Source organism: Malania oleifera, chromosome 13, assembly GCF_029873635.1.
Source record: "Malania oleifera isolate guangnan ecotype guangnan chromosome 13, ASM2987363v1, whole genome shotgun sequence".
In the NCBI taxonomy this organism is placed as follows: Eukaryota; Viridiplantae; Streptophyta; class Magnoliopsida; order Santalales; family Ximeniaceae; genus Malania; species Malania oleifera.
The window spans coordinates 46,906,822-46,923,416 of NC_080429.1; positions in this window are offsets into that span (position 1 = coordinate 46,906,822).

Below are 16,595 nucleotides of genomic sequence, written 5' to 3' on the forward strand. Positions count from 1 at the left end.
TATTCATTGTTTGCTCACAACCTAATAGTTTAAACTTTTAAGTAAAGTGATAATCTAATGATATCAGAACTCGTTACCCGGAGGTCTTGGGTTTTAGTCTTGTCACCTGCATTTATTTTGTGGCATTTAAAAATCTATTGTGTGTTTATCTCTCCACGTGTTGTCAAGAGCTGCACATGTGAGGGAGTCTTCAAGTTTGATATGCATTGTTGGCCCACAACCTAATAGTTTAAACTTTTAGGTACAGTGGTAATCTAACAGGTACTAGCACCTCCTATACACTCATACTTTCGAAGGATATCATGATGAATTTGGGATATTCAAACGTTAATTTAAAAGGACCTTCAAATCTTTAGTAAATTAGATTACCTATCTTTTAAGTATTATCCCACCTCACAAGGGTAACTTGTCACTTCTCTTATCTCAAGAATCACACAAAGAATAATAAACATGTCATTTTGGGATCCATTGTCGAAATCATTAATTCATGCTTATGGTTATCAAATTTCCAAAGATCAAAAACCATTACCAAATTTAGACAAAGACTCAAGCATCAAATCACAACAAAATGATGCCATATATCATAAAGGCAACATATACAATTTGAATTAACATAAATCACTCTAATCAAACCTCGTGAGAGTGCTTTTCAATTGCATTTTAACTCAACATAATTATTCCATCATTCGAAAATGAATAAATGCACACAAAACAAGATATTGAGTGATTTTGAGGCTCATTTTTTTCACGTCCTTTCATTCTCATACTCAACTTTGAAAATCTTAAAATCACAATAAAAATCCCCCTAAATTTTTCTAATATTTTTCACCTTTTTTTTTTTTTTTTTTTTTTTTTTTGCAATTTTTATGGTTTTTCAACAAGTTATAAAGTCTAAAAATGAAGAAAAATAAAGAAAATTTAATAAAAACTTCAAAAAGGACAAATATTATCTTCAAAAGTCCCTAAATATTGGAAATAGATCCCCTAAAATTACTAAGAAGAAAGCTAAGTGAAAACCTAAAAGAATTTTCTTTTTGAATTAGAAACAAACAAATTAAAGAAAATTAATAAATAATAAATAGAATAAACTAATAAAATGACTTTAGAATTATTTTTTAAAAAAATCGTGATTATTTTTTTCAATTTTGTTTGCAATTAGAAAGCATTTTTATTGATGTTTTACTTAAAACATATTTATTAAAATAAATAAATAAATAATAAGAAATAAAATAAAATAAAAAAAGTGGGCTAGTCAACCAGTCCATCGAGTCGGGTCAAGTTAGCGACACACGCATTGTGCATGGGCAAGGGGAGTCTCAGAAGATACTGTTTTGATTGCCTTCTCTTGTGACTCACTAACGAAGATGTCAAAATCCTAAAACATCAATCTCTTTGCTTTAGCCCCCTCCAATGGCCAAAATTGACAACGTCACGACCATTAGACTCCTAGTGCTCTTAAGGATCTTTTCTAACCAACAAAATGACTTAAATGCTACAAAAGAGGATTGTCCTCATCTTGGTTGGCCATCGCTGGGAATAATGGCAATGGTAAAATTTCTCTTATTCTGAGTTATATTTCAAGTTGTTTTCAACTCATTTTGGACCTTTAGACCTATTTTTACTTGTTCCCTACCTTTTAAGCGTACCATGTATGCAAAATTTAAGTTTTAAGACACTCACTTCTCTCTCTCTCTCTCTCTCTCTCTCTCTCTCTCTCTCTCTCTCTCTCTCTATAACCGACCATAGCCTTCAGCCACCTATCTCCTTCCACTTTCTCTTTCTATTCTCCCCTCTGCAGCCTAAACATGACCTCACACTAGAGAAGACAACAGAAACACCCAACCTTTCAACCATACTATGACTGAAACCCTAGTTTCAAAGCTAGCTTACCTTTATATGCGTATTAAGATGTCAAATCTAGCCATATACTGATTTTAAGCATACAAAATGCAACATTTCAATAAAAATCAAAGTTAGTGAACATACCTTGTGATTGTGGCACTTTGATTCAGTGAGAAATTAGGTATTTGAAGATTTTTCCTTTGTTTTTGGCAGAGTCCTGCTATCCTCTCTCTCTCTCTCTCTTATGCCTCCTCTCTCTCTTTTTTCCCCTTGTGCTCGTAAGGTCTTTAAATAGAGCAAGGGTTATGGTTTCTTACCTTTCTTTTTCCATTTCCAAAAATGCCCCTGAACTTAAAAAAGGCTCCTTTGCATGTCTAATAGCATTGTCTAGGCCTTCTTTTTACCATATTTTTGCCAATTTTAAATTAAAATAAGGATACACTACAAAAAATCAGGGTATTAGTGAATGATCAAATCCGTCATTAATGCTTATAAATTCGTCACTAATAGTATTAGTGACAAATTTATAAGTATTAGTGACGGTTTTAAATTAGTTGTTATATCTGTCGTTACTACTAACTATTAGTGACAAATTTAAAATTCGTCACTAATAATATAGTATTAGTGATGGATTATAACAGTCACTAAAACCCTAATAACGTCACTATAAATTTTACATCGGCTCTGCTCAAATTTGTCATTAATAGTAGGGTATTAGTCGCGAATTACAAATTCGTCACTAATAGTGTAGTATTAGTGAAGGATTTAAATTCATCACTAATAGTAGGGTATTAGTGACTAATTTTAATCCTTCACTAATAATTAAAAAATTAAAAAAAAAAATTAATACTAATTTTTTTAATCATCAATTCCTGTAAAAATCTATAATTACATTTTCACATACATAACTTGAAACCATAATTACTACAACATTCATAAATTATTCAAAATTTTGAATTCAAACACAAATTCAATTAAAATAAAAAAAAAATAACATCTATTCAGATAAAAAAAATCAAAAAATTTAAAATTCAAATACAAATACATTATACAAATTCAAATTAAAATACAAAAATTTCATTTGTTCAAATAACAATAAAAATTACAAAGAAATAATCAATAGTTGCATCCGACGACTGTAGTGCATGCAAGGCATCGTGCTGATATTATAACAACCGCAAACCCTACAAATTAAGAATCATAAAATAAAAAGTAGTATGCAAATGGAGAGCATAATGGAGAGCTGACGCTCAGTATAATCATGAGGAAAACTATAAAGAGTGTGTCGTACAATAATTTTCAACCCTAAACGAATAACTGAAATGAATATGAATGGCGTACGTATGAATATATACAGTTGCATGCATCAAACCACGCACGAAAACACTTTAACTCATTCTCAAAACAGAATATCACTGGTGGTGTACAAATGATAATGTTTATCCATAGTTAAAAGCAAATGATATGTCATGTATGTTAATAGATGCAAATTTAGGGTTTAATGAAATGACTTTTTGTTTAACTTTCACTCATCTTTTCAAAAATATTTTAACATTAATTTTATCATAATTATCTTTGTACATGGTTTTTTCCCATAAAACATGTACCTGAAACATGGTTGTTTTCACAAAATAAAACATTTCAAGTATGCAACAACCTAAATCCACTACCAGCATGTAATTCACATTATACTACATCAGCTATGTAGTTGGCATTCAACACAAGCACGTATTCCAGTAATTCAATATACAATTCATATAACATAATACCATCCATCAAGAAAATATTACCAAGAAAAAGTTAAAACACAATTCAACTAACCTTGAACCTCATCAACAAAGTCGTATCCTCTTCCAAGAAAAAATCACCCTAGCCTCTAATTCCAAAAATCGCTTCTTCCAAGCCTCAACCCTCGCCTCGGCTCTCACCTTCGCAAGAACTCTGAATCATTCAACTTTTTCTTCATATAAGCAACAGCCTCCTTCTCACCTTCATGAGAACTCCTTGAAGGCCGCAATAACCTCTTCATCCCTCCTTCCTCCTCTTTTCCCTATAGCTCGTTACTCTATTATCCTCTCGCAAACGAATGATCGTCTCTTTAGCATCTTTGTACTTTTTCTCCAAGTGTTCCAATTGATCTTCAAGCAAGGGTTTACTGAGCGCCAGCTCTCCATTCTACTCTCTATTCATGAGTGAACTTCACCAGAAGAGCATATACAATTGGAGAGCGGAATGGAGAATTGGTGCTCAGTAAACCCTTACTTGAAGATCAATTGGAAGGCTTGGAGAAAAAGTACAAAGATGCTAAAGAGATGATAATTCGTTCACGAGAGGATAACAAAGTAACGAGCTATAGGGAAAAGAGGAGGAAGAAGGGATGCAAGAGGTTATTGCGGCCTTCGAGGAGTTCTCGTGAAGGTGAGAAGGCTCATGAGAGCCGAGGCGAGGGTTGAAGCTCGGAAGAATGTGTTTGTGGAATTAGAGGCTAGGGTGATTTTTTTAAGTGGCAATTGGCAAGTGGGTGATTTGTTTAAACCCTTTTTGGTTAAGGGACTAGGCAACTGAACGAAAGGCCCAATCAATCAACTAATTCAATTTCTGTCTAAAAGATATAAGTGGTAGAAAACAAACAAAAAGAAGATATAAGTAAGCTTTGAAACACTATGATCTCTTTAAATATATATACACACACATACATGCATCCATAGATACATACAAACATAATTAGAGTGCTAATTAGGTGTGAGGCTTGTGGTCTTGTGGAAGGTTTGTTGCTTGGCAGGAATGAAGTCTATTTCTCATGTACACTTTGCTGATCATTTTTAGAAGGTTTTAAGATTGTCTTTTGTAGTTTTTTGAAGATTTTTGAGCTTGCCTTTGGTCCTTAGGATTTAATTTGCTAACTTGAGTTTAACTAAAGAAGTTTTCAATATGTAGGAGGTTTCGAGTTGTGATTCTTTAACGGGTTTTAATGTCCATAAGTGGCTAAGTTATAGTGTTCAGAAGATTTATTTGGGAGGAGGTTAAGAAAATGTTCGGAATTTAACAAATTTTCGGTAGCATGTCGTCTATAAATAGAACATTTCCTAAACCCACAAATCATAAAAGTCCTTCCTAGATTTAGCTAAGCCAACAGAAGTAGTACACAACCTAGGGTCTATCTACGCATATATGATATTGCCGAAACGATAAATAAATTCGTAACAGCACAATCAATACAGTTCCAATATCTCCAAACAAATAAGAATAGTTTCAAAAAGGAAAACAAAAATGAACTCCAAGAAATTATGTTTAAGGTTTATGGACCTAGCTTCCCTAGGTGGAGCTGAGCTCCTCTAACTATTCGTTGATTATACTAGGATGAAATTAAATATTCAATTAGTTTTCACTCATCCTTTCAAAAATATTTTATCCTTTATTTTAACATAGTCATCTTTGTAAAATGTTTTAATTTGGGTAAAAATTCTACCGAAATTTCGGTAGCATGTCCTCTGTAAATTGGACGTTTTCCAATAAAACTTCTACTTGATAGGTTCAAATAAGTAATTTATTATTCAGTTCAAGGCACACGAGAACCTATATCCACTACTAGCATGCAATTCACATCCACTGCATCCGTCATGTAGGAGGCATTCGAGACTACGCATGCAATCAAGTAGCACAATTAAACAAGCAGCAGAACTACCAACATAATATTGAAATTACGTTTTACATACCTTCTAATGAGAGGAGTCATCTGCATCATTTGGTCGAGATCAACGCATCATTTCTTCGAACTGCACTTGCCTGCCTAGAATTGCGGCGAGCGTGGCTTCAACGATGGTGACCTTGTCTTTCAATTGCTAGTTCTCCATCGACACGTTAGACATCATGTTTTTCAAACTCTAGTTCTCCTTCGATACATTAGACACCATGTCTCTCAATTGCTGGTTCTCCATTTCCATCGTATGCATCCGCTGAACCATCTCGTCCAACTGAGACTCGACGTCTCGGGCCGCTGCACCCATCGAAGATGATGTTGTTGGGGCAATGTATCCATTTTCAAGACCTTTCACCCCGCCCCCCGCTTATTCCCCAAGCACCTGAGTCATTATCTGGTAATCTGTCATTTGCTGGCTCCCCTCTACAACAGGTGCATCCCTCAGCTCGACCATTATCGCCCATTTTCAGTCATGAAAATGGAAAACAAGAAGAAATAAGAATATAACTTCGATGTTTTGAATAAAATTAGAAACTATTAATTCTCTCTGACTTATATGTTTGTCCTGTGCACCGTCGCACCACTCCCCCGAGAACTTTTGGTGTGTCCTCTGATAAAGATCTGGCAACGGCTCCTTTGCGCCCGTCTCGGGATCACGCTACATTATCATATAAACATCATTACTATTAATTTAGGTAATGGTTAGATAGTCTAATATATATAGCAATTACCTTTCAATGATCTACGAATAACTTCGACCCACTGCAATGCGTCGTAGGGAGTTTGCTGCGGTTTGCAGCATTTTTTTCACATATAGCCTACAAAATGATGTAATGACTTCTTTTTAGCCACATCAAAGCTTAAAGTAGTTATTATAATACAAACACATCACCTGATAGTGTGGATTGCGAAAATGGCGACATATCACCTCCCAATCCTCTTGGGATATCTGATCGTATGGGTGGGTTTCTACTTGATCTCCCATCGCACGAAAATGTTTGCGCATTTTCGCATAATAGATCTTAAATTTATTGCACAGTTGGACGTCTACTGCCCTTTTCACATGGTCCACATGGAGAATGTACATGTTGAACTCCTCCTGCGTAGGTATTACTGTTAGAACGTTAGATAGTTGTCTTGCTGATATATAAAGTCAAAAAAAATTAAAGGTTTGGGATTACTTACCAAGATGCGCATGTAAAGAACCATGCGCTGCGCCTCAGTCACCTGCGGCTAGTTGAAGGCGATGACTTGAGCATACGGTCGGCATATAATGTCGAGCTCTCACGTCCATGTTGGACACTAATCATCACGTGTGGCGTTGAAGTCTAAAGGAATGTTGATCCTAATGCGTTGCCCCATCCTCTACAGGTGCTTCTTATGTGACAACATGAATAAAAATGGAATTTAAATAATAAAGAGGAAGGGAAATGGAAACAGTAACAGAAGGAGGAAGTCGACTTCGTCGACGAATACAGGGGATTCATCGACGAAGGTTTAAGAGAATTCGTCGACGAAGACTGAATTTCATCAATGAAGAAATACCAAGAGAGGTTTTGAGCCGACTGAATTTCATCGACGAGGATTGAATTTCTTCTAAGAAATTATTAAAGGATTCGTTGACGAATGACGTGGCTCGTCAACGAATCTAGTTCTATAAATATCAAAATCCGAATTTTTAACTTCACAATTAAGCTAACTCTCTCCTCTCTCTCTCTTTCTTCGATTTCGGGCTAAATTTACGTCGAATCGATAGTTTGAAGTCACCACGATGCTCCTGGGGAAGTTCTCTCCAAATCTGCCAGAGCGGATCGTTGGTGAAAGCAAGTTGGAAATCATCCCTGAGTTGAGGTAAGGTTTTTTAAGCCAAATTTGGTCTTACGACAGTTATAGAAAATGATATACACATAGAAATACTAAAGTTTAATACTGAGAGTTTTCACTTTCAGGGTATTGATCAGGAAATCCTACAGGGGTTAGACTAGGATATTTTAGGGGCTTTCTCAGTAGCCAGGTAATGAAATAAACTAAAGCAGTCATTTTCATGTAAATTATTATTATTTATGAGAAAAGTTATTTTCTGAAAAGCATGTATTATAACTATAAATTACGAAGGAAATGTACGTTTAAGAAAAATACTGCTGATATGTTGAAATGTATATATATGTATGAGATGTCAGAAAGAATGATTTTAAAATGCAATGTATGGTTTTATACAGAAAAAGTGTGCCATGAATATTATTTTACATGGAAAAATATTATGATATGATGATGATATGAATGTAGTATGATTTGAGAAGTTATGAAAGTATACAGTACATTATGATTCTGACAAATATAAGATTAAATGATTATATTCAGAATGACGTATGTATATATGATTTTGACGCAAGGCCGTATGTATGTATGATTTCGGCGCAAGGTCGTATGTATATATGATTCGGCGCAAGGTTGTATGTATGTATGATTTCGGCGCAAGGCCGTATTTATGTATGATTTCGACGCAAGGCCGTATCTATGAAATGTTTGGCGCAAGGCCGTAATTATGAAATGTTCGGCACAAGGCCGTAATTATGAAAGATGCTATATTATAATGTACCATATGTTACCAAAACCCGGATGTTAGTTTAGTTCAATTCAGGAGCTCGGTACCGTAGTTATATAGATCAGATATCTATGTTCAGACTTGTACTAACCACCCCACGAGGGGGTGGGAGATGGATAGTCGGTGTGGCTTTCAATGTAGAGTTGTAGACGTCCACCTGGCAGTACGGACCAGGGTGTGGTGGGCCTATCGTACTTACAGACATATTTGACTCGGTAGTGGTCGGCCAGCCATTGCAGGGTCCCGCCTTCGGGCTGCACAACCCGTCATGGGGGGTAATACATGACATTAGCTAGCTATTCATCCTGGGTATGTTTTCAGTATTATCAGTTATAACAGATGCTTTATGTATGTTATGGTTTATTAATAATTATGAAAGTATAAGAGAATTTAGTATATTATGATGAATGTTTATCGATATATTAAATGTACTGTATATGTATAATTGCATTAAATGTTCATGTTGCCACACAGTTGTATTTAGTTTATTTTCCCTTACCGAGAAGTGTCTCACCCCCGAACTAAATATATTTTTCAGGAGACCCTGAGTAACCGGTGGGTCGTAGCCGCCATGGAGTCCGTAGTATTACCCCACTAGGAGGGTGAGATTTTGTACTAGGGTCAGAATTATTTTTTGTTTGATCCTAGTGTTATTTTGATGTTTATGAGGATGTATATAAAGTACAGTATAATGATGTTGTAGTAAACTCTAGTATTATGCTTATGGATGAATGATTTAGATTTTATGCTTGCTGCTGCTTAGGTTTCTGCTGTGATTGACAGGTGTCCCCGTTACCCACGGGTTCGGGTCAACTTTTCCTTTTATTATGTTACATTTTATATTAAGAAATTGAGGTCATTACATCTTAAGTGTCGTGTTCTTCGCTACACCATGGCCTGACCTGGCCATGGATGTCAATGCTGAAAGAAGAGTTAAATTAACAACAATATTTTAATCATACATGTGAATAAAAATCAATAGTTTACATCAATATAAATTAATTATAACTTTACCAACGTTGCCCATCATGGTGGGCAACTCACCCTACATGTCATCCCGAACTAAGGCATCCATGTTTGGCCGAGGTGCCGATGGCTCAGAAAATGATGGTGCCGCATCAAAACCGATGGGCTCCGCTGGTCTCGAGGATGTCGCATCATCCTCAAGCGATGTAGTAGAGAACCTGGAAGGAAGTCAGCCACAACGACCTCCTAGTGTCATGTCTGCAAAATATTTAACAAGTAAATATAAGAAGTACAAATATTATATAGATGCATAATAAATATATTTTTAGTTATTTACACATGTCAGATACATAGTAACAAACATAATATGCTTACCCCCCTATACGTTCTCAAAATCGGTATCATCCTCATTTTCTAAAGTGTTTTTCTTTTCACTACAGTACTCGAACGCTGTTTCATCTTTCCCATCAATTTTTTCCTAATCATCGATGAAGTGAACGTCTACAAAAGGTTCAATTGTAATATCAGAAGTCCCTACATGTTCTACCATGGCACCAACCCTATTCAATGGTATAGGATCGGCTCCTTCTTCGACAATATTGAAAGCAGATTGCGCTGCTGCACTAACAGATGGCTCATCTTCTTGGAATACAGCGTCACTCGCACTCTTCTCCCCATCTACAACTTATGTAATAGCATACAAACTTCAAGGAGGAATCTTTTATGCCACATGTCATTCACCCTTCAATTTTGTGTCTTTAAGGTAAAACACTTGTTCTGCTTGCGTCGCTAGCACAAAAGGGTCATTTTGCTACCACGTCTTGCTAAAATTGACGCTGGTAAAGTGGACATCCATGTTTATCCCAGTTTTTTTTATTGCCAATATCCCACCAAGTATACTTGAACAAGTGGACGAATCTGTTGGCTCCATAGTTAAGCTCTATAATGTCATCCAATACACCAAAATAGTCAATTTCTTCATCTCCTTTTGTGCCTAACACTGCAACCCCACAATTTTGGATCTTCTATTCAGTTCAAGGGACTTTGTATGAAATTGTAACCTATTGACAATGCAACCGTTGTAGTGGTTAACTCGTTGATCGAGACCACATGCCAATGTGTACTTGTCGTTGGTTATTTATTGTAATACATGACTTTCATCTATTAAATAAACATGAGTTTAGATGAGTAAGCCATCAACATTGACAATGTACATTACTTCGTACTCAGGTAGTATTTGTTACTTACATGGCTCCCGAACTAATTGACAAATTCCTTCTATGTCTTTCGTCGACATTCCTTTCATTTTGGGCCAAAAGTTCAACTTTATGTTCGCTATATGCAACAATAGTACATGTTAATTTTAAGTAAGCATATAAATATGCATATGTAAATACAATGCGATAATAGTATAGATTTTCGAACTACATACTCGATATATGGAACAATTTCATCACAATTATTAAGGATGTAAAAATGAGCCTTTTGTAGGTCGATCATATCCATGAAATTGTAAACCTGTGCACCGAACAGCCGAACATTTTCTTGAAATATAGAGCTCCTCGGTTCTTCGTCTTTGTCATTAATAGCGTGAATGTCTATATTTCGCTCCTCATGAGTGAACCTTGTGTCAATATCATGTTGATACATTAAGCAAAATGCAAGACATTCACTATCAATGTATGTCTCAATGATTGAACCTTCTATTCGTGTCTTTTTGTGCACATACCCCTTCAAAGTGGACAAGAACCTGTGCATTTTACATAGCATTATTGACTTGTAGACACAAAAAGGGGAAAAAAAAAAGAATGAGGAAATCACATGACCATTATAGAAAGACTTTATAATTTACCTCTCAATAGGATACATCCAACGATATTGGACCAATCCTCCAATTATGGCCTTCCTTGGTAAATAAACGGCTAGGTGGACCATCACATTAAAGAATGCTGGCGAAAATACTTTCTCCAACTTACATAGTATGATCACGATGTCACCCTCTAACCGTTCAAATACGTTTACGCTCAATTTTTTGGAGCACAAATGTCGAAAAAAGATCCCCAGCTCAATCAGAATGAGCGAACATCTTCGGTCAAGTGTCCACGAAAGAAAATGGGTAGAACCCTTTGAAGAAGGACGTGATAGTCATGACTTTTTATTCCTAATATCTTTCCTTCCTTCGTGTTTATGCATCGAGCTATGTTCGATGCATATCCATTAGGGAACTTCACTGATTTCAATCATTCAAAGAATTTATTCTTCTCATCCTTCGAAAATGTGTAACAAGCGGATGGCATGAGAAGTTTGTCCCCATCACAAAACAGGTGCAACTCAGTTCGTATTCCTATGTCTTCCATATCCCGACGAGCATTTGCGGTGTCCTTTGTCTTTCTATTCATATCCAACAATGTACAAATGACATTCTCACAAATGTTCTTTTCAATGTGCATGACATCCAAGTTGTGAAGTAGTGGAAGATCTTTCCAGTATGGCAACTCAAAGAAGATGCTTCTCTTTGTCCAATTTAACTCCCACTCAGCACGTTTTCTTTTTCTACTGGTTGGTAGTTTCCCAAATTTCACATCTCCGATCAACCTGAGCTGGTTTAATATCTCATCTCCATTTAGTTGCTTTGGCTGCAACCTTCATTTAGGTTTTCCATTAAAGCTTTTGACGCCACGATTCCTCTAAGGATGTCTAGGTCGTAGAAAACGACGATGACACATAAAGCATAACTTGCGTCCATGCTTCAAAGATAAGGACCCAACATCCTTATTACAGACTGGACATTCTAAGTAACCTTTTGTGCTCCAACCTGATAGGTTGCCATAAGCAAGGAAATCATTAATTGTCCACAACACTGCAACATGCATCTGAAATGTTGTCCTGATTTCTACATCGAATGTATCCACTCCTTTTTCCTATAGTTCTTTCAACTCATCAATTAACGGATGCAGGTACACATCAATGTCATTACCAGGTGAACAGAGACATATAAATGAAAGGTTCTTTCATACATCTCCAAGGCGGCATATTGTATGACATCATCATAACTGGCCACATGCTATATGGGTTGTTCATGTTACTAAAAGGATTGAACCCATCGGAAGCAAGGCCAAGTTTGATGTTGCAAGGATCACTAGCAAACCACAGATGAATTTTATCAAAATTAGCCCAAGCTTTAGAGTCCGTTGGATGGCTTAGAGTGTTTCCATCTTGAAGACATTTCTTTTGATGCCATCTCATATCGGTAGCAGTCTTTCTGCATATGTACAATCATTGCAGCCGCGGGATTAATGGACAATATCGCAAAATTTTTTAGGGAACCTTTTTACCCTTCTTTTGATTAGTTGTATACCTCGGTTCACCACATTCTGGGTACTCGTTCACATTTTCATGTTCACCATAAAAGAGTGCATAATCATACCTACACACATGTATTAGAGTGTAATCGATACCCAATTCAAGCATGTATGTCTTCGCCTCATAAAAGGACTTCAGAAGTGTTTCACCATCAGGCAGTGCCACCTTAATGAGGCTTAAATGCATGTTGAATGTGCTCTGAGATAACATATGCATTGTCCTTGCATGAAGCAACTTTATTAGGAACTCTAATTTTGAGAGCTTCTTATAGTTGGGATATAAGGGCACCCGTGCATCCCTCACGAGATTAGCAAATAGTTTACCGAGTCGATTCAATGTACTAGGATCACAAGGTATGGTACCTGCTAAAGTAGATTCATCACCACTACGCGACACACTAACATCATCCATGTCCACTGCAATCCCCCTTTGCAAGTCACCTAACATTTCACATAACCCTTCCGAATGTGTATCACCGCCTACTATATTTGCCCCCTCATCTGCATCATCATCATCATCGCTCTGAACTATGTAATCTTCACCATGGAACGCCCATGCTGTGTAACTTTTCTCCATTCCAAAGTCTAATAAATGTGTATGAACCAAATCAATGTGTTTGAATGTTATGTTTTGAAATTTCTTGCAAAAATACCTTCTTCTACTAGCATTGTCTGCACGAGGACGCACGAACTCTATGAAATCATGTACCCCTTTAACGTATTCCGAAAAAAACCTACCCCGAGCATTCATTCAACTCTTATCCATATTCATTAATTACCCTATAACATGTGCAAGTAAATGGTGTTGATTACATTCTCATAATGTTTATGACGCATGCATCGTAAATCTTATAATCGACCACCTTCTGTCTAAAGGGTACGGATCCTATTCCATTCAGGAATGTTGCATTTACGTTGCGATCAATCACTTAAATTCCTTTTTCGTAGTCATTATAAATTTCGGCATCATCTCCCCATGACTCTCCAAGTACATGAGATGGGGGAAGTGAACATGTTGCTAGTTTTTCATCACTAAAAAATTGTCACGACACCCCACTATGCACCCAGAGAGCACAAGTAGAGACACGCTTGAAATATATAATGACAATTGACAAAGCGTGAATGATGAAAACAATGTAAGTACAACTTCCTAAACTGTCCACATTGGACAATCCAAGAATGGTTGAAATACAAACATGACTAATCGTAAGTGAAACAAATAATTAACAAATTCAATTGATTATTAGTCAACATAATATGACTAATAATCAATTGAATTTCAATAATTGTTTAGTCTCACATGTACGATGAGGCATGAATGTATAGTAACCATTCTTGAACAAGTCTAAACTTCAATGAACACAATAAATGACAGTAATTAATTTGGGAGTTTACTTCATATGGCATTTAGTTGGCTTTTCCTAAGCGTAGTATTCTATATTTTGTTGTTCCAAATATTTTCTAACCGTGCACAATCTCAAATGAATGCACAATAAGGATAAAAAAAAAGTGATCACTTATCTACCTACCTTATTTGTGTAAGTAACATCCACATAAATTCCAGAAATAGCTAGAAAAACGTAATGATATAGTGAAGCACGAAATACAGGTAGAAACCAAAAGCACAATGTATTTTCATTAATTTTATAGGCAATACAATGTAGATAGACATATCAAAGCACGCGTACAACCATTCAAAAGCATGGTAAAACAGAATATAGGAAAAAACAAATAAAAGAAAAAGAAATAAAACAAAAGCAAAGGGTGCATGAACACAATACATAAGCAAAAGAGAAAGCGCATAAAAAGATCCCAAGCATCTAAAATATCCTAACCAGAATCAGAATCAGAATCAGAACTGCATGAGCAAGGCGAGGCGGCGGCTGCTCTAGCAGTGTCTCGGTTTCATGCCATTTTCTCTAGAAGACGGCGCAATTTAGGGGTAAAAGGGGAGGGTGGTGGTTTGTGTGGCCTGAGGACCCGAGGCAGCAACTCGACAAGAATGTCTGCCAGAGGAGAAGCCTCACAATCATACGTCATGGTCAGCCTAATTGTACGGAACAACACCGAATAAGTAGACATGTCCTCTGTAAGCCCTAGGGTAACATTCGAGGACTGCTCTCCAATGGGTGGCATAGCAGAACATGCTAGGAGCAACTGCACATCCTCAAGAGTCACCCTTGGTGCTCTCATCTCATCTGAAACCCTTTCGTGCTCACTCAGTACAGCTCAACCCCTAGAAGAAGACTCTCCCCTTGGTGGGTCCTGAACCCTCTACCGCGCATCGTGGCGAGTGGCCATACTTTGAGGCATCCAAAGGCTTTATTTGCGGAGGCATTGGCCAGTAAAGACGAAACCCTATGATTTATGTTGAAAACAAAAAAAAAAATTTCAGATCGGCATACTTAACAATAACATTATGAGAAAATATTCACACCTATTGAATAGAAAAGTTCAACATAAATATAATTTTAAAACTCATTTACTAAACCAAATAAAATCATTACGGATGGCTCAGGTGAGCACTTCATTTTAATATATATATATATATATATATATAATTGTAATATATTAATTCATAAATAATAAGATAAACATTTAAGCTGTTTAGGGTGAGTTTGATACCCCTCTTTTGTCTTGTCCTTTTTAAAAGATAAAGGTAGGTCTAACTTTTGGTAATTTTTTTAGTTTCTAAAAATCAACTTTTACTTTTTTAGAAGTTACAAAATTGAAAATTGAAAAGCTAGAAGCTAATTTTTTTCACGAACAATTTTTTCTATTGTTGTCTTTAATTTTTTCTAACACTATAACACGGTCAATGTATTAATTAAATTTTCTAAAAGGACCATATTCTTTCTAGTGATTATTGTTGACCTTATAGGTCACGCCCGATTTTGATAACGACAAATACTCATTGTATTTAATACATGTTTGAGGTTATGTGCAAGAACTCTAATTGGCAGATCATAATGATTACACAAAGAAGAGATTGAAGTTGAAGACCCAATATATATGTTGTATTGTACTTCATTTTTATTCAAAGGGTCTGTAACAGTAATTAGGTTCTATGGCTTGTAATAATTGCATGTATCACTTGCATGATTTAATAGGTAAGCTCAAAATGAAAATGACCCTAGAAAGACCATAGGGATTACCCTTCGGTCGACCTAAGGTCAACTGACATCGTATTTTTTTTTGGGGTCTTCAAAAAGACGTAGAAATGACCTTAGGACACTCACCATTGCACTTGAATATGTTAGGCACTTGAATAACGTGATTGTGTAATGAAACAAAACTGAATTGCACAATATGTGCACCTTCGGTCTACCGATCTATACAGGTCATTTTGCCCCTAGTCGACCGACCCCGATCTAGGTCAACCAATTGACCACAGTCTAGTCAACCGAGCTATGATAGTTAAGTTGACTCTAGTCGACCAAACCCCCTTGAAGTCAACAGTTTGACTCCCTGGTCGACTGAGCGAAATTTGTATTGCACCAACCTGGTCAACCAAGTTCCCACGTGTGGAATCCAACGGTCTGGTCGACCGACCAGCCTAGTTCATTCTAGTCCTGGTTGACCAAACCTTGCTAAATTAGAAAAATCACCTCGGACATACCTTTCCGGTTGACTGACCTAGGTAGTTCATTTTTTTCTCGATCAACCGAACCATATGAACTTGGACGAAAGTGTTTTGGTCGACCGGTGCTCTCGAGTTGCCCTACATTTTTACCGTGGTTAACTATTTTTTAATAGGGTTAAAATAATTAAATGTCATTAAAACTTTTCTAATTATTCCACCTGTGTCCCTAATGGTTATATTTGTGGGGAAGTCTATAAATACCCCCTCATTTGGAATAATTAGCATGGGATTAACAACCTGGATTAAGAAAAATTCTTTGAAATTCCCAAAATCTATACTACTCATTTCTATGCTCCATACACTCATACTTACCTTCTCTCATTGCCAAAATCATTCATAAGTTTGGTTTGAGTGTTGTTTACTTTAAAAGGTTTGCTTTTCTATTTGTTGTGCTTGATTGATTCGATTTTGTTTGAGAGCAAAACCTTGAGTTTTCTTAGAAGACTTTATTAATAAGTCTTTCCTAAGAAGACCTCG